Source organism: Telmatherina bonti (genome assembly GCF_933228915.1).
Source record: "Telmatherina bonti genome assembly, chromosome: 22".
NCBI lineage: Eukaryota > Metazoa > Chordata > Actinopteri > Atheriniformes > Telmatherinidae > Telmatherina > Telmatherina bonti.
Window position 1 is genome coordinate 13,941,535 of NC_136631.1, and position 20,601 is coordinate 13,962,135.

At 42.0% G+C, this 20,601-nt stretch overlaps 1 protein-coding gene across 1 annotated transcript in view; it reads left to right on the plus strand.

Moving 5' to 3' along the window:
* Positions 1–20,601, plus strand: part of LOC306772661 (AT-rich interactive domain-containing protein 1B-like) — a gene marked incomplete at both ends in the record, with an annotated part of 174,903 nt that overhangs the window by 104,242 nt on the left and 50,060 nt on the right. The gene's annotated exons all lie outside the window — the stretch shown is intronic.

A 20,601-nucleotide genomic window follows, 5' to 3' on the forward strand; every position in this document is an offset into this window, starting at 1 on the left:
GTAATAACTGTGTAAAGCTTTTCTTCCCTTTAATAAGCGAGGCGCCTTTGAGCAAAGTCGCATTATAACATTTGTTTTATGCAAGTTGCATGCTGCATGCTAGAAATGATGCACAAAGATGTAACATTCTTATAATAGCAAAGCAGCTGCAGGAAAAGAATTGTATCCAAGCTCCCCGACACAAAAATATCATATCTTTTGTTCCGCAAAGGCAAATGTGAGCTCAGAACATGTGCTTCAGCAGTACCAAATAGCTACTTTCACGTGAAGGAATAGTTACCATGAAACGTTGCTTTTAAATATACCGTCAGTACGTATGAAATCTGTTGTCACTGTATTTGGTTTGGATATGAGATTCAAAGGCAGAGCTGTGATGGAAATTACACCTTAACCAGGTGCTGCAAATGCAACAGAGTGTGAGGGAAATGTTCGTCATGAACAGCCTGCACACATTCACGCAAGCAAGATTAGATGCAATATGTGAAAACACCTGTTTATGTGCAGTACGGGTGTTTAGGTCCTTAAATTTGGATTAAGCAGCCCTGTAAATGAGCAAATGTTCCGTTTTATTAAGCTTTTTTTTTCTTTTTACAGTTCGACCTGTCGCTGCAAACACACACAAGCGTACATAACAAAGTTCACACAGGCTGAATTCCATTTAGCCGGATCCATTTCAGACCTCCTCCTCTCTGCACGCTCCTTCCATATGATCGTCTAATCGAACAAAGTCATGGATAAGCCTTTTAGAAACACCTGCCTCTTCTATTTTGTACTATGACAGGTGGCGATATGTCTGCAGAATACCGTGCATATACTAGAGCTGTTGCTCACAATCCTTGGCAACGTTTGGTTAACTTTATGCAAAGCAAAGCACAAAAGAAGAAGTTTAGCTTTGAAGCAGCAGTTTGAGGTGTAAGTCAGTTGGTCAGTGAGTCACGGCGAGTTTGAGAAGAAAAGTCCTCAGAAATGATGTGTAACTGTCACTGTGCTGCTGTCAGCTCTTCGTTTTCACCTCCTCTGTCTGTCTCAGCACCTTTTTCTTTCGCTCTCCCTCCCTCCCCCATCTCCCCCTCTCTGACATTCGCTCAAACAGAAACTGTCGTTCAACCCCTGTGCTACCATGTAATACCTTCCCTTCCGCCTCCTGTGTGGAGCGAGTGTCGTTATGGCAGCGCAGCTCATGTTTGCCAATGAGCCGCTGTAGCCCTGCGGTACGCCGCGGAGATGCCGCAGAGAAACCTCGCTGGCAAAGGTTGCAAAAAGATGGAGATTTACCACATAATACCACAAATTCTCTGTTAATGTCAGACGTTCTTATTAAGACATTTTTAATTATATTCACTGCATTCAAAGAAATAGTGCATTCTTTGTCAATGAGGCATTTACTTCACACACCAAGACTTTACTGAGCTTTCTACATTTGCACACGTTGCTGTCATAAAGTGTTTCCAGGATTGTCTTTGGAGGGGATTGTTTTCATTTTGGACGACAACTCACCACCTCCTCCTCTGTTTTTCTCAGCAGACAAACTGGTCAGGGACTTTGGGTGTTTGTGTTGTGGCTCCTCTGCCAGAAAGTTGTCTTTTACTGTCTCTCACACTCTCAACATGGTGTCTCTCTCTTTTATGTTGTATTCGTAGATATCTGGAGTGTGTCGTAAAAGCATCACCCATTCTTTCAATATGTAATGAAGGCTGTGGAGGGGTCGCTGATTCCTCTGCATTTCATGCTGTTATATGCAAAGGCAACAGGAGGGGCTGAAACAGGAAAAGGAGAGTTTTTTCTTTTCATCTTTACATTGTCAACTTTAATTGTGAAGATGCTGCCGTTTGCCATCCCTAGCAGGGACAAAGGAAGGAGCTGGAGTAGTCTGCTTCAAACTTTTTTGTTGGTGCTCACAAGACAAATACTCACAACATTATTGGAAAAAGAGGCAAATACTAACTAAACTGTTTTTCAATTTTTGGGTTTTTTTTTAAAAAAAAAAAGAAAAAAATGCACACAAGAAAACATAAATGATTGATTTTAACATCATATTAAATTCTCACAAATTTACCAATCTTTACTTTTCAAAGAGAAAAATTGGAGCCTGATGGAGGGTCCAGTTGGCGGGAAGAAGTCTTCCATAGTCATATTTTAAAGGGGCGTCTTTATTCAAGGCACCCATAGATGGGCTTGATGTAAACATCTACATTGTTGAGGGACAGGTGAAAATTGTCTTGATAGTGATCCTGTTGGTGCATTCACATCAGGATAGTCCATGTTCTGGAAAAAGTTGTTTTGTAGAGACCATAAGTATATTAGGACAAGCAGACAGCATTGTGGGAAAGTGGGTTAGGATTAGTCAACCACAAAACACAACTCAGTGTCACAATATTCCTTCTTAGTCTCCCATCTGATTTATCAAAACGTTGCACGTTTTAACGTCACCTTACAAACGCAACGTCTAGAAGAGGTTCAAAGCCCTCACCAGAGTATGAAATAGTGACCTTAGGTGTGATTCAACTGCAAATGAAGTCCATTTTATATACGTATTTTTCTATTGCAGGTTTTGAAAGCATTTGTACATGAATTCGTAATCATTAACTATAATAAATGTGAACATATTTCTGGACATGTAAACTAACATTTTTATTTTTTGCTATGAATATACATTTTCTAACATTTATTTTGAGGATTTGTCTCTTTTTCTTTCAGTGTTGTGAGAAAAAGTCCTGGAATCTTTTTTATCCTTCTTGTTTTTTTTTTAAACCTCTCAGAAACATTTCTGTTTCTAATGTATATCCAGTCTAACAGGTAAAGTTATGTTTGCTTTACTCCGACTGGCGCTGCTACCATTCATTTGTCATTCCACTGATGTGCTAATGAATAATTAACTCAGCCCATATCACTATCTCAACGTCAGTATAAGTTCCACGCCAGGGCGATGTGTTTGTTTTGGTTTTTTACACGCTTATAGTTACATTGTGTTGCTTGTTTAGGTGATTGATGCTACAGTTTAATATGTTTTTTAAGTAAATATGGGTTTCTCAGCGTCTAATTTCAGCATGAGTTGACAGTGTAATAATAATAATATGTAGTTATAATGAAACTGCTGAACTTAAAGGTTAAAATGTAATATTTTGAACAGTAATTTAGCAGGAAATAGTAAAATCATAAATATATGGTGTCTGCTGAACCAGACAAAGTATGCACACTGAGTCTGTGAGTCTTTGTTATTGAGTCTGGTTATGCTTGCTTGTTGTTGTTTACTTCCTGTTAATTCCGCCATCAGAATGATTTAACCAAGTTCTTTGACCAAGATGCTACTAAGAAAGACAGCAGTTGATTACTTTCTATTTCTCCAGTGTGAAACTGCCTGATTTTCTGACATTGTTGTCCATCACTAGCAACTGGGGATACACCTTTACCAATATCAGTATTGGTATCGGCTCAATACTGTGAGTGTACTCGTACTTGGTATTAATAAGTGTTCCGATACCACAACCAATACCACACTAGTCAAACCAGTGCAGATGTGTTTGATGACATGCTTCGGACATGTTTTTAAAGAAATAAATGCCTTGAATGTTAAAATGTGACATTTTTTGTGACACTAAAAGTGAGATCTTTGTTTCAAAATCGCACATATATGGTTGTATTTGGGTAAAATGTGCCAAATCAAAATAAAACTTGTTGAAATTGTTAGATTTGTAATATTATTGTTTAGATATATTACAACCTAATGAAATCTTACACAATTATCACAGCAATAATAACCATAGTCACAATAATGTTTACATAAACAGCTTTGGTATCGGCAATTATCGGTATCTGCAGATATTCAAATTTCAGATATCGGTATCAGATCAGAACCCCCAAAAAGTGGATTGGTGCATCCCGACTAGCAACCAAATAAATTCAGTGTCTACGATACAGTTTTCTGCCTGTAAACAGCTGCATCCGAACTACTGCAGAGATTTCTATTGGTTGAAAGCTGGGTGGGATAAATAATGTTGTGTGCGCCAAATCAATTACAGATGTGTTCTGGTTGCTCTAACAACAGGAAACCTCTCATTTACATGTATTACTCCTGATCCAGAAAAGATACCGGGCACGACAAGTGTGAACTGGGTCGATGTACAACTTCTAATGAAAATGATATTCCACGGTACACACAGGGTGAAAACACTCAATTAGAAATAAACATGCAACATTTTTATAATTTAAAACAGGTGTATAGAAAACAGATTCGAACCTCTTTGCAGGTATGTTGCTTAAGCTGAGCTAGTCTTGTCTCCACTATTAATGTCCTTCATGGTCACATTTAAAATATTCCTCATTCTCTAATTTCTACACCTATGTAACCATTTGCATTTCATTGCTGCTGTTGTTTACTTGCATGGCCAGAGGTATAGCAAATGATAAAGATCTGTAAATAGAGGGCAACCATCCTCACACATCCCTGGGACTTTGCATCCATCACTAATTCTTTGATTCCCTCAGTCTCCTCTTCTTCATGCCTCTGTGTCATTATCATTATCATGTTGTCTCTGCTCCTTTTCTCACAACCTTTTTACTTTCTCTCCTCCATCCTTCCCTCCCCCTTCACTGTCTTCCATTCTCTTTCAATCTATAAAGCTCCTCTCTATTGTGTCCTTCCCTGGGAGACCATGGAGGCAATAAATAAGAGCTGTGAGAGGGTCAGTCTGCGTAACCCGTGCAGGTGTGTGTGTGTGTGTCTGTACGAACTGACAGTATGAAACTGGCCATACAAGCAGAGCGCAGTCCCTTTGAGCAGTCTTGAAGTGTAATTTGAAAATGGTGTTGTCCTTCACTTCATACATTTCATATGAGGCAATTTTAGAATGCATGGTGCGCGAGACCATAAGCTGCAAAAGGCTCATGTTTCCTCATTTTCCCATCTGACAAAAGCAAAGCGCAGGAATAACCAGGCAGGTCTGAGCAGGTTTCCGTGTTCCAGGGTCAAAAAATTACCTCGAGTCTCCAAAGACTCATAATATGTCAATGCAAATAGAAACAGAGGGATTGAGAAAAATAGTCACACACCATCCACGTCCTTTGTATTCAGGTATAACAGCAGCCTTGGATTCCACTTAAAGTCTAAGTACTAAATCAGTAATGGTATGTAGAATTGGTATTCTCTAGACTGTGGAAGGGGCTTTTGGGAAAAACAGGCTGAGATTGAAAATGAATGTGAACTGCATGATAGTCTGCCTCCTTCCGCTCTCCTATTGTTGCGTAGACTCTCGCCTGCCTCCCCATGTCACTATCCCTCTTACTCCTCTCTCTTTCCTTCCCTTGCTTCCCTCCAGAGGGATTTGACTCTAACTGGCCTTGGCGCCCGTAATGAAACCAAATCTATTTAAAGCCAAAAGCGATGCAAGTTTTAATTTCCTATTCCAGACTTAACCTTTTTGGCTGCGCTGCATTTTCACATCCACTTAATAACTTTTTACCCTGCACACCCCCTCCTCCGTCCTCCTCCTCCTCTCCTTCACCCCCCCTTCACTCTCATTCTCTATGGCTTCCTCTCCTCCATCAAGCTTCTCCCTCTCACCTCTCACCCCCCCCCCCCCCCCCCCCTTCACTCTCATTCTCTATGGCTTCCTCTCCTCCATCAAGCTTCTCCCCCTCACCTCTCACCCCCCCCATTCCCACCCCCCATTGCTCTCAGTGGCGAGGCTCAGGCTGCCTCTTCAAGGGCAATATCTGTCAAATGATTCCCCTGTGAAATTAAGACAGAGGCCATGAGAGAGAAAAGTGAGGGTGGGGTGGAGGTGGATGGGAGGGATGGGTGGGGGGGCGGGTTGTGAAGAGTAACAGGAAGAGCGAGGATTGTATGTTTGTGAGTGCGATGAGACAGGGAGCCAGGTGGAAGCCTTCCTCTTCTTTTCTCTCCTCACTGAAATCAATCTGATCTGACAGGAAAAAATTAAAGCAGTTTAAAGATAGATCTGGCAGCAAGACTCTTTGTTGCCTTTTTACATTGGAAAAAAAAATAAAAAAAAGAGAGAAACCATCTGGGAAATAAAAGGTTTGGGGAACAAGAAAGGGAGACAGATATGGAAGACTGCAGAAAAAGAGATTTTCTCTTGTCTTTTTAATAACCATGGACAACGTACGGATGTCTACTTTAATGATTTGTGGGGTTATGTTCATAGAAAACATTAGAAAGGAAGTAGTCATCATCTTAAATGATTTACTAAAAGCAACATATAATCACTGGGAATAAAATCTTGGATGCATGCTGCACACATTTGCCAAAGAGGAGCCTTTGATAGTATTTTAGGGATATTATAATGATGCTGCAGAACATAAAACATTCATAAACTCATATTCATGTTGACATATTAATTGTTGTGTATTTCCTACTTACTTCTAAATTTGACGTACAGTCAGAGTGGTCCATGTAAGCAGTTTAAACACACATTATGAAACAGTCAGTAATGCTGCCTGATCCTGAATGCACCCCTGCAGCGGTCCTCTGAAGTTGATCACATGCTCTTCTCAGCTCACAGCAAGCACAGCGCCATCTGCTGTCAGTCTCCACAACTACATCTAGAGAATAAAGCCCTTGCAATGGGGGGGGGGGGGGGGGGGGGGGGGGAGACTGCACACCTTAACGCAGCAGTTTTGTTTTTTTTTATTTTACCGTACTCTCCCCTGTCTGAGATGTCAGAATAAGTTTAATCCACCTTCTTCTACTTTCTTTTATGCTCATAATAAATTGCTTACATCTAATTGTTCAATATCTCAATTATCAGAGCTGATAGCCTTATGGCGCATCTCAAGAGCTTGCATTTACAGCCCCATTCTGCAAATGTCTAAAATGAAATTAACTTTTTTTTACAAGGTGTCATCTGTGACTTTTAGGTACTTAAATTGAACCAACCTCCCCACCCCCACTCCAACACACACACACACACACACACACACACACATATACACCTCATTATGAGGAGCCATTATTAGGCCATGATTGGAGCCAGGGTGCTGATATTAAAAGTGGCAGGAGAGGCAATATCACCACAGTCTCTAATACCCCAGAAGATATGTCATATATTTTAAGACAGCTGCTCCAGTATTTATAATTAATAGCAATTTAGTCTCAGCAAAAATTCACAGACAGCTAACAGAGGGATCTTGTTCCATTAAGTGCAGATTCCGAATCTGTGTCAAAGTGACACTATGCTGTTTGGGTTTTCTTTTTCTTTTTTGTTCTTTCTCTTTTTTTTTTTTTTTTTTTTTTTTGTGGGTGGTCCAGAATCTACAGAGCTTATATAAATACCACAATGCTCATATGGATATCTGTGCATATTCTGCAAGGAAGTCATTTTCTCTCTGATTCACTGTAAAAATAAGTGCAGAGCAAACAAAAGAGAAATGAAGTTGGCCTCTGAAGACAGATGAATAGAAATAATCTGTCTTTATTCTCCTGCCTCACAGTCATAAATCACTCCTTCCCAAATGACAGTCTTATATGCGGCATATCAGTGTGGCAAATGGCTCTATCTTATAATAGCAATGTAGCACATAGCAATATTATCTGCTGTGGAGTATTGTAGTGCATGTGTCTCAGCGCTATGCCCTGGAGCACTAGCCAGATTACACCGGCCCAGCGACAGTCTTATAATAAGACTCGCCCATTAAATCATATCAGCACTGCTTTTTATAGGCCAACACCTCAGCTACGACACTATGAAACTGTCTATCAGACAGAAATGTGTGTCAGAATCTGTGGGTGTGTGAGAAGCAGAGATAGTGTGTGAGCAAAGGAGACAGTCTGGGAGGAGACGCGTGTGTGTTTTACCAAACGTTGCTGCCGTTTGAGCTGCTCGCCGCAGCATCTGACAGCGTTTCATCTTCTGCTTTTATTAGATCAGCCTCGCGCCGCTGTCACCTCTCCTTTTCCTGCACTTACATCACACACACACACACACACACACACACACACACACACACAGCCCAGCGACCATTGGCTCACAACGTGCACGAGGACGTTCTAGTTGGTTAGCTGGTCTCTCTTCCGGATGGGAAGAGGGCACACAGGATGACTTTCCACCTCAAATCAGGACGTGAATATGCAAAATGCTTAATATGAACAGTGAATTTGACTGGATGTATGCTGTAGTCATATTTATGGATTTTATACCCTTTTTTTTTTCTTTTTACTAACCAAGAATTAAAAAAACTTTTTTTTTTTTTTTTGTTTAGACAAACGTTCCTTCTTGCAGACTGTGCAAGCTTTAAGTAGTTTCTGGAGCGAGTGCAGCTTCCTAAGCAGAGCTGTCATGTCACATTTGTCATCTGTGATGGATGACGTCGATGTCGAGCCCGGGAAGAGTTAAAGAAACAATCCCACAGAGGACACAGCACAGCAACTCAGATCCTTTTTGGACAAAGCAGATTGACGTGTTTTTGTTCCTTACACTTTATTCGCTGCCTTCTAAGGAGCCGTTTTTCTGTACGGCTGCATGTTTGCCTTCTCAACTGTGGCAGTGCAGCAGCGAAGTTAATTCAGAGGGTGCATATGCGTGTGTGCTCGCTCTTTTATTCCTGACAGCTTTGTGATTTCTTTCCTTATTGTCAAGTTTTAGATTTGCTTGTGTTGTCACTTTTCATGACATTTCTCTGTGTCTCAGTTTGTTATATCTTCGAAATGTAGAATCCAGATTGTTCTGCAAATTACTGTTCGAGGCTTTGCAACAAAATGTCAACGAAGAGGCATTTTTTGGAAAATGTATTATTTTGCTAATTACATCCTAGCGCACTCTTTAATTGTCTAAGGAATCATTACGATGCTGCTGAAATCCCATTAATATCTATCAGTAATAACTGTAATGTGATTCACACTTCTTCCACCACACCTCCCCCCACCCCGACTTGTCATTTATATACTTGTAAACACACACTGTAAATCCGGAAATACATCAAAAAGCACTGATGGACGAAAAAAGATAAACACACACCGCTGCTGATGCTGAAACATGCTGCACATACAAAGCAATGCGGTATGCACGCACAGACAGACGAGCAGAGCTGCTGACAGGCAGAGAAACCCACACAAAAACACACGCACACACACATCATCCCAAGGCCTCTCCACATCTCGGTTAATCCAAGCCGTCAGTCAGTGCTTCAGGGCCTGGATGCTGCCGTTTGATTGTAATTGCAAAAACCAGAGGCAGACAAGGGAGAGCCTAGGATGTCGATAGACAGGTGGAAGGATGGAGGGATGGACTCCCCCTGCCTACCCACAAGCCCCTGCTCAGCACGCTGTGTGACTTTGTGTCAGCAGTTTGTCTTGTGCATAGCTAATGACGGCTTGACGGAGGGGTGGGCTGGATTCGGCTGCTGCTGCTGCTCTCATTCAATCTCTTTTTATCCTCTCGTTTTATCCTCTGGTCTAGAGCCGAAATGAGGTTTTTGCCTTGGGTAGATGGAGAGATGGTATGGAGAGCGGGGCCTCTGTCCGCCTGGCTGTCTGTTAAGAAATCTCGCAAACCATACAGGAGAAGGGAAGAAGGAAGAAAGGGGGGGGGGGGGGGGGGGGGGGGGGGGGGGGCGATGGAGGAGGTGTAGAGGGCAAGGGCAAACTTAGCAGCAAGAAACTGGATGGGAGAAACAAACAAAGGATGAAGTGGGTTTGAAATAAAAAGAAAAACAGCTTCTCCAATTAAGAAGGTTTTTTTTTCTGTTTTGTTTCTTTGGTCATGGTCAGTCAGTCACACTTGCTTTTGTTGAGTGTGTGATGAATTACACCCCTCCACTCCTTCTCTTCTGCCTTTGTTGTGGTGGAGCTCCAGCCGTTTGTACCTCCTACAATATCTTGTGCTGTGAATTCTCCATGCCTGTTTACCAACCAGGCTTCTTTTGAACTGGCATAGAGAAATGGCTTTTTGAAAAGTCTCTTTGATGGTGAGCCCAATTTGTTTTCTCTGCTAAAAAAGTTTGTTTGAACACTCTGAAATGTGGGCTGACGTCGATGACGAGGCCTGTCCTGAGAGCGCTGCTGCCCCCCTGTGTGATTCTCTGTATGAGCATGTGAGAGTTTTACCTCCACTTACGGTTAATGGTACTTTTGCACAGTTATTCCTCACAAATCTCATATAAAATACAACATTATTACATTTCAAACCAGATAAAGCAGAACTGAATTCACAGATTTACTATTTTGAATACAAATATAAGTACAAATATCAAAGTTTCCATGAACTTAGCCCAGTTCTTTGCAACAAACTTTATGTAATAAATTCTTTGTATTATAACATAGGTGATATTATGGGGTGGGAAAGGAGTAAACAAAAAAAAAAAAAAACTGTAAAACTTTATGCAAGGATCTGCATCCAAGTGGACAGTCCACTAGCAATGTCCTCTACTGTTTGATTTTGTGCATGTGTTGTTCTCACTCATTTGTAAGTCGCTTTGGATAAAAGCGTCTGCTAAATGACTGTAGAATAGAATAGAATAGAATAGAATAGAATAGAATAGAAAAATACTGTTCAGAAAACTGGAGAAAACTTACATCAGCTTTGTTTTCCTGATTTTTTTATTTCTTTTTTTTTTTTTGCAATCTTTGGTTTAATTCTAATTTTTCACCCTCATATTCTTAATGCAGACAAGATATATTTCAAAATTTAGCCAGTCCCAATATCGATCAGCATCTCAGGCTGATGGATTACAGAGGTGGACCCACTGACAGGCAGCACGTCCGGGTGGGGGTAGAGTTTTTGCCATTGCAGCGATCAAGCCAGACCCCCTCCTCTTCCTCACCTTTCCCCTCTCCCCTTCGTTTGATCCGAGTCATTTTGACAGTGATGCATAAGTTTCTGCAGCACAGGGCAGGCTGGCTGGCAGGAAATGCCACAGATCCCCCGAGAGTAGAGGAATGGAGGATTAAACAGAGAAAGACAACCCTATTTTTTTTTTTTAAAAAAAGAGAGAATAAAAAGGAAATCAATGTTTCCTCCTTCTGTGTGCAGGGAGAGCTGCTCAAGGATGCTGCCACTCTTTAGTTTTCTGCAGACTTTTTTTTCTTCAAAAGAGTCCTCTTTTTTTGTGTGTTTCAGCTTTTTTGTTTTCTTCTTCAGAACTGGTCACCTGAAATAGACTGAAGTCATACGTTGGGGTTATGCCAGGGCAAATGCTCTCACCCTGCCTTCCTCCCTATACCTTCCATCCAGTTTCCAACTTCCTCTCTTTATTCATTGCCACTTCTATCAAGGAGAATTGAATGGCATGCGTTTTTATCTCTGCAAAGCAACAGTGAGGCTAAAACACCACCCAGGCAGAGCTGGCCAAAGCTGAACTGAATTGGGTTGAGTAGATACAAAGGAGCGAGTGAAAAGAAAGCAGCTGCAGAGACACAAAAGGATGAAGCTACAGATGGGGACTAACCTTGCCTGGGTTTCTCTGATGTTCCCTCACACACACGTACACACACTCACCTCTACCGCAGCCATTACTATCAACCCCCTCTTTCTCCCTCTCTCAAGTCGTCCTTTTATTCGTCATGTTCAGAGGACAGCACCAAAGCATCCGAAGAGTGGGAGGTTACAGTGTATTAAAGGAAACGTTGTTTGACAAGAATGGTCATTCCCCCTTTCAGCAGGAAATCCAGAGACCGCGCAGCTCCTGCACTTCAAAGCTGCCCTGAAAACTTCCCATGAAACGACTCTGATTGTCTGCATCTAAAGGGGACAAGCGGGGGATTTTCTCCCTGGTGTCTCAGCACACTTTTTCTCCCATTGTTCTTGGCTGTTCTTAATGTTACGCTTTGTTGCTGTATAAAAGGAAAAGACTATGAATTTAATAGCTCTCACAGAAGACTTGCAAGCGGACAAAGAAAAGAAAAAAAAAACAACAAAAAAACAATGAAGCTACTTCTCCATTTGGAAGGAAATCGAAACTTTGAAGCATTAGCTTCATGAAACAAAATTACAGGCCCGAAAACAAAAATGAATTAGCCTGAAATCCTTGCATCCTGCTTACAAAGCAGCAGAGCAGAAACGGGATGTCATTATTCATGTTTATGTAAATGTAAAGAAATTAACATTTGATAACATTTGAGGATGCATGGCAGCTGAAATGAAACCTGCCACTCATGCATCACTTTTTATGCCACGAAAGTCCCTGGCTGACCCATTTTTTTGACGAAAGATATGGTGTAGAAATAATGTGCTGGAGCCAGATAGGCTGAGGAAGCCGGTACTTGCAAATTAGTGAGGAGGCGAGGACAGAGAGCATTAGAGGGAACCAGGGAGAAGTAAGAGTGCTTGTTTGGACGTGTTAGTTTGAAGTGAAGAGTCTGCACTCGGGTGGACTGTCTTCCTGTGACACACACACACACACACACACATGCATCCAACCCCACACAAAACCTCCCTCCCCCTCTCACTCCTCCAATGGCCCTGTCGGTGTGCCAGGGCGGGTGATTACCGACGCTCTCCCCCAATTATGGGCTGATTATTCCGCCGCGCTCTAATTGACTGGGGAGATATGCAAATGGCTGTCATTTGGGATGATAAAGGATGCGGGTGCTGGATGCCCCCTGCATTATTTAGCCTCGGCTGTACGCAGCGTGAAGGATGTGGCGTACGCTTTAATTGCTGAGGAGAGAGAGGTTAAGCTGAACGAGCAGTTGAATTAGAAATGAGGAATTTGGGCCCTTTATTTATTTCTTTATTTTGCTCCTCTCTTCTCATCTCTCTCTCTCTCTTTCTCTCTCTCTCTCTCTCTGAAATGCTCACACATCTACACACTCTTGCTCTCTCTATGTCACGCGTTGTTTTTCAGCTCTCTCTTGGGTGAGTGGAGAGGTGAGGAGAGGGTGGGCGGATGGCAGGATGTCATGCTGGAATGCCATAAATAAAAACATTAGCAGAAGCAATACGTGCGGAACAAATAAAGTGAGTGTGTGTGTTGGCGTGAAGGTAGCTGGTGAGTGGTCAGGTTGTGCATTAAAAACTAAAGTGCGAAGAAGCTTTGCGGACTAATGAATGTTGAAAGTTTCAGCGGATCAGACGTTGAGGAAGCTCGGCCTTTTCTGCTCCGCAACGCTTTTAGCTAGATACAAACGTGCGGTCAGAAGTTACGGGCAGGTGGTTTGTGTCATCTTTTGGCTTTAACACCTGAGTGTTCAGAGAGCGGCTGATCTCCATGTTTATTTGGCCACTTAAAGGATGATGTTAGCTGTTCAAATCACTTAGCTGTTATCATTATTGCATGGAACTGTAAGGAGGGGGCATTAAGTGAAAAGGGCCCACTGGCTAAGCGCTTCTAGCTGCCACATGTTTGGCATATTATCGAGGGAATCGAAGTGAAACTCAACACTAATCCCTCCGGTTTGGAGACAAGCAGTGCCAGATTTGGAGCGTCTTTAACAGCTTAGGGGTAATAAGGTCTCAAATGTCCCTTTCAAAGTGGTCCTCCCCATGTCTCCACATTACGGGAAGCTTAAGAGCTGGGGCAGTTATCGCTTAGGGAGCCCCCCTGTCTTATGACAATTAATAATTACTAATGCAGCAAAGTTGCTGTTCGCATTATCACCAGATTTATTGACTGCTAGAGTTGTGAGTCAGGTGTCCACACCTGACTCCAGGACTGCTCTGAGGTTTTTATCTCACTGCTGCTGGTGGAAAACACAGAGAGCTGTTCCTCTTATCGAGATGCTGCAGTATTAACATGAGATTGTCTTGGCTTCGTGAGATGTGCAGGAGCAGAACAGAGAAGAAAAGCACATTTGTTTTTCCGTGCTGCTGCGGCTCCCTCTGCACAACTTTGGGAAGTGCTGAACAGTTGGTTCTTAGATGGCTTTTGTTCCAAAAAAAACAGAGGGAGAGTAAAGGTACTGTTTTTTTGTTTTGTTTTTTTAGCAGTGTTGTCTTCCAAAAAGCACAGACTGTTTGTCTTCACAAGCTTGTCTGTTCAAATCAGCTTTCTGTAATGCAGTGTTATTTCCCACAGACAATGTTTATACTACGTTTCCGTATGTATATTTATGTCAATTATCAAAATTATGATAACAGACAGTGGGCTGCGTGCAACACTTGAACTCCATGTTTTTTGCTTTTATGCTTTTCAGTGATTGTTATTTCAGATGGTGCGTTTAGTGTCTGTAGTAAGAACAACAGCGTTCACATTGTGATCTACAGCAGGGATATTCAAGTCCCATGAGGGCTGCAGTCCTGCTATTTTTAAAACGTATTACTGCTCCAACACACCTGACTCATAGACTCATAGAGTGTGCAGAACTTCATATGATGTTGGATCCATTTAATTTAAGTCAGGTGTGCTGGAGCAGGGACATATTGACAACTTGCAGGATTGCAGCCCTTATGGGACTGAGCTGAATAGTGGATTTGCATGGTGCAACCGCTCATATGTTCTGTTTCTCAGTGAGCTTTTCAGCTCAAAATGAAGGACAGCTGGAAACATTGAACACTTTAAATAGAAATATTCATCCTTGAGACTTACTGGACAAAACAAAAGGTCATGGACTGGCATGCAAACGGACTTGATTGCCTGTTGGGTTTTTGGGTTTTTGGCAAGCCGGACACATGGAAAAGCTCTCTTCTTGGTTTGCATAGAGAACCCCTGCCTGTGTTTGGAGTCTGTCTTGTGCCCACTTGCCTCTAAGAACATTTCAGACTCTCTGGAGGTGCCAAAGAGTCTTATCTCTACACATCCTGTTTGCACACTCGCTCACAAATTATCCAGCAAACACATTCCCCATCAAGATGTGTTTGCACAGTCCCACTGACTCTCAACAAAATATGAAAGCAGTCGTATGAAGTCCTGCTCTGTGTGTTAACAGGCACGTTTTGATCAACATGTTATGGTTTAAATAGTCATCATTACTATTAGTTCTCATCATCATCACTAATTACTATCATCACTCCAGCCTGCACAGACATTCCAGCTGATTGACATCAAAGAAAGAAATTATGATGAAGGCGTCGTGTGAAATCCTCCTCCACAAAGTCTCCCACGACTTCTCATTTCTCCTCCTTTTTCTGTGCTTAATAGCACTTACTGAAGGGTATTACAGTTGGTGCTCTGCATGGGGCATTGCATTAAAACTCTCTTTAAAACACACACACATACACACATTTCAGCAGTCCATTTGGATTCATTTGCATGCCATTTCATTTGGATTTTTCCTAAATCGATGGTTTAGGGGGAGAATTTAGAGAAAAACATCTTTGTGTAATAGCATTTCCTCTTAGTCCCCAGTGCATCATAAAGATAGAAAGTACAGCGGCCGGAGCCGATAAATGAGTGCAACGCTGCCATGAGAAGACCAGTCCCTCAGGCCTACAAACGAGAGCTATTGGAGTTAATTACAGTTTGCATCATTATATTTACCCAGAGAAGAGAAACAGAATAAAACTGTCCTCTGAGCTCACTGAGGTGTTATTTCTGTAAATAACGTGCACACCACAGTGAGGTTCAGTTCAGTATTTTCCTTTTTATGGATTTTTCTCTTGAACCATGGAGACGGGGATTCCAATTCGATACATGTGGACAAATTGCACAAAAAAACTTTTTATTTTGTTGTTGCTTAACATCTTGTAACTAACTCACTTGTTCATATTATGTGTGCTGCAAAGTGTTTAAAGCAAGGCTAATTTATTCATACAGTGCATTTGATAAACCATAATGATCATCATCACCATCATCATCCCTTCCATAATTACCACCATCATCATCATACATATTCAAGAAAATTGATTCAAAAAGAAGAAAACCTTATCTTAATTAAATGTGACAAATTATATTTTAAGATCTGATTCATAAGAGCTAAGATTTGGAACAGACTTCAGGTTGTCTGGTAGTTTTTTTCACCAGATGTTATTTCTATAGTGCTAATTCACAATAATACCATCTCAGGACAAAACAAATAGTTGATTTTCTGCAAATCTGACCCTGATAATCTTAGAAGTCTCTGTGGTTCATATGGCAATGGCAGATCAGATCAGAGAACTATTCAATGCTTTGTACACCAACAAAAAGAAAGACAAATAAATCAATCAATGTCTGGGGCAGGGAAGCCAGTGTAGAGCTCTGAGAACCAAAGTGATATGTTCCCTTTGCTTTGGTCTTTAAGAGGGGATGAAGGAGCATACTGTTTTGTTTTGTTTTTGTTTTTGTTTTTGTTAGAGAGACCTGTAAAAAAAAAAAAAAAAAAAAAAAAACCCAAACATTGCATTGCAGACATGAATGTATGTATTCTAAATTCTGCTGATCATTAAGTCCCCTTATACGAGAAATATTCTTCAGACAATTATCTCATATTTATCTTTGTTTAGCCAAAGAAAATTCTGGCACATCCAAGTATTTATTTGACCATGTATGAGACCAAAGTGTCCTGGTGAGGTAGTGATATATAGCTAAGTGTCATCAGCAAATCTAGGACAAGATGTTTTGTTTGTTTCCATAAAACAAACTAGTGATACCATGTGGATGCTGAACAATATAAGACCCAAAATAGAGCCTTGCGGAACTCCACACTTCATCTTTGTTTGAAAAGACGTCACATAATGAACACTAACATGTTTTTTGTTTTCTGCACACAGTTCTAGATGTTTAAAATAAAAAAGCATGTGATGTTTTCTTTAAGTTTATAACATGTACATTAACAGATTTTTATCAAAACAATAATCCCAAAAAAAGAGAAGGATAAAAAGATAAAACGTACAAATCGTGCAGATTTTATCAATATCTTCCAGTTTATTGGTTGTTTTTCTGCCAAGGTTGTTCCAATGCTGGTTCAAATCTTGAGTCTAACTCACAACTGGTTCTGTTTGATCTGAGACCACAAGCAGTAACTCCAGCACAGAAATAATATGCTCTTCTGGCACCAAATTAAAGACCTTACATTGGGCGCTGAGACTAAGATTATGGAGACCAATCATCCATCCATCCAGTTTCTTAACCACATATTCCAATTCAGGGTCGTGGGAAGCTTGAGTCTAACCCAGGAATCATTGGGTGAGAGGCAGGGTATAGCCTGGACAGGTGTACACCGCCTGTGGAGATCAGTCACACATGCTAAATGTTGTTAAATTGACTTGCTTATAGCTCGTGCAGCTTATAACCTGCTGTAGTCAATTGAAAAATATCTGAAACAACATTGTTAGTTGAAGTTGATGCTGATGAACATGGATTTCAGTAAAAGAGGAAGGAATGGTGCCTTCACAGCAGTAAAAAGTGTCATTTAAACAAAGTAACAGCATTATTCCCATAAGCAGAAAGAGGCCCCATTAACGCAGTTGACAACTGATCTGCAATTATCTCTCGTAATAGGAATGTTGTTTCAGACGAATATCTAAATGTCATTTTGAAACTCAAAGAAGATTCAGCTCACCTTCATTGTATTGGGGACAGCAGCAATTACAGACATGAATGTCTCAAGGCTCTGTATTTTATGAGATTGGATAAAATTGCTTCATTGCTGACCCTTCGTGGCATTAAAAACACACAGCAAACCCTACATATAAGGTGATGGAACAAATGAAGTTATATCATATTAATGTGTCACATTGTTTTATAATAAGTCACAAGATTTATTGCACAAGTATGCATAGAATTACAGAGATGGACTCACTTATCTTTTTTCATCCATTCTCTTAACCGCTTTGTCCAATTACGGGTCGTGGGAAGATGGAGCCTATCTCAGCAATCATTGGATGAGAGGCAGGGTACACCCTGGACCCTGGACAGGGTGCCAGTCCATCACAAGGCTTTTAATAGTGGTTTTAAAAAATCCCTAAAGAAACATCTGTGTCTGCTTGTTTGCAGCTGTTAGGAGTGTTGTTTTAGAGTGCAACCCATCACAGAGCTCAGATGCTGCAGTTGTGTTTGTCTTTCAGGCTCTAGTTAGCTGGCCAGCCATCTGGTGCAGAGCCTCGTGCCTCAGACTGAGGCCGGCCGACAAACACAGAAAATGCATGCTTAACATGTGAGATAGAATGCATGAAAAGGCAGATGGCAAGTTTTTATAGTCACTCTTTCCTCCTGTATGTGTCCATAGGAAGCTGCAGTCATTGGCTCCTCCCTGTCTAGACAGAGAACCACTTCTCTACACACACACACTCAACGCCTTCTAACATAGCAAGTTTGATTAATTCCCAGTGTGTGGTGAGAGGAGACAACATCAGCACTGTGGTCAGGGGAAAAGACCCACATTTTGCTGGATGTGACAGCTTCCTGCTTCACACTGATGCCTTATACCCTGTTGGGACACGTGTGTGTGTGTGTGTGTGTGTGTGTGTGTGTGTGTGTGTGTGTGTGTGTGTGTGTGTGTGTGGGTCAGTAGTATGACTGAGGAGTGGGTTGGGGACTTTGTATTCGTCTGTGTAGAGCCTCATCTGTCCCCTCGGCTGCATCAGTGCTCAAGCATGTCTTGCTGTGACAGCCCAGCAGCCTATGCTGCTGTCATACACACACACACACACACACACACACACACACACACACACACACACACACATGGACAAACAGGGAAGCTCCAAACGAGGGTGCAGGCAGGCGCCAACACCAGTGAGGTGAAGGGTCACGAGCGACTGCCTCTCCAATGTTGTGTGAAATGTGTAGACGGACCATTATGTGCGTATATATGTGACTTGAGGCAGACGGGGGGGGGGCATCTCAAAGTAACTGGTTATTATCACCTCAATATTTTTCTTATTATGACAATTACATGCTCCAGGAGCGAATTAAGCGATACAGGACGCCTAGCGGGAGTGGTTGACAGCTATTTGGAGACTCAATGCACAGAGCAATTTGCAGCCCAGAGCCAAACAAATTGGATTTGGGCCACTTTGGATGGGGGCCCCAGATTGTTGGGCGTTTGGATCCTGATATCTGCATGCCTGCCTGGCTGTTTAGCTGGCTTTGATTCTTTCACGTGACCAAATAGCAGACAGCTACCCAGGTACAATGCCATGTGGTCACCGTAAGGGATTAAGTGTAATGGAAGAAGGATGTGTGAGTTGATATTGGAACGTACTGTACAGTTTGTTGGGTGCTTAAAATTGACAGCCTGCGGGCGTTAAGCTTTTCCACCGTTTCATGTTAAGCAGTTCTGCTACTTTTTTTTTTTTTTTTTTTGTCTTGGGCCACACAGCTGTGCTCAAGTGTCTGTATAATCCAAACGAGCCTAACAGCCTCTAAACGAATTACTGGTACACATTTTCCCACCCCTAAACTGCCACTGGAAAAGCTGGCAACAGCACCCAATTAGGTGAAATGCAATTATTCCCATCCATTCACACAATTAGCCTGCAGGTTAACAACCTAGCTGTACACCCAGATAGCTCCCAGTGTTTTGGAAAAGCCATGGCTACACTGACTCCTATGGTAACCCCTCCGTGTCAAATGGCATGCACCCGAGGCAGCCGGTCGGTCGAAAAATAACATTCAGTCCTATTGGTGCAGGCAGCGCGTGACATCACTGAGCTCGGTGCACTGGTTGTCTGGATTGGCCGAGGCAGGGAGTGGCACCATCAGTGAGGAAGAGAAAGAGAAACAGAGAGAGGAAAGAAAGTGCTCCATGTGCTCAGTGGAGCGAAGGTAGATAATGCCAGGCGACAGGCTGGCAGGCTGGCAGAGCGGGTGGGCACTCACAGCAGCATGATGGAAAACAAAGGCTCTATGTGTCACAGTTGAGATCGCATTAACCAAAACAAGCAGGCGTGGACAGAATGCCACACTGACTTGGTTGTCTGTTCCACTGTCTCAGCCAGGCACGATGGATGGAAAAGGAAGGGGGATGCCTGCCTCCTTTTTATGTGATATTGCATTATGTTAGTGTGAAGTGGGAACGTAGTCGTGCTGTAACATGGAAGTGACAGTATGTCAGACCAGGCCGAGTTCTGGCCAATATTTGTTCTGGCAATGCATGTATGTTCAGATTTGAATTCTCAAGAGTGAGATTTTTTTTTTTTTTTATTATATTTAATTTCATGTCAAAGCATGAAAAACAAAACTGTTCATGTGGGTTGGAGGCACCTTGCAGCATATTCAGTAATATAGTCCCCTTATTATTCCAGCACAACAGCAAACGCATTATAAGGGGCATGGAAACACTATAAAAAGTACATTTTTAGATGAGGAGCAAGGTTTTTCTTTTTCTTTCCCTTCATGTCTGACAAAGACAGACAAATATGTGGCGACTAATGGTGGCTTTGGGCTCAGGTGGGGGAGGACTGGACAGTCAACAAGCCTAGTATAGCAGGTAGGATCAGCTGGCAGACACCCGCAACTCTTCTTTTCTTCCCCAAGCGGACACCAGCCAGAAAACCGGGGTCACTTACAGGTGACTTCCCTCTACAGTCATGTACAGCTGAGGCTCAGCCACTGTTCTGTCAGTGTGTGTGATGTGTGGTTGGTCTACAGCCATCACTTTTTATCTCATCACCTCACATCTGGTTTGGTCCTAACTTCCATAGCCGCTGTCTTCCTTCCTCCTGTGCGCCACATTTTTATGTAGTCAGTAGTCTGTCAGTAATATTACCGGGGATTCCCTCGAATCATTTTGCAACGGGGAGCACCTCTGCATACACACACACACATACTCACATAAGTACACGGTCC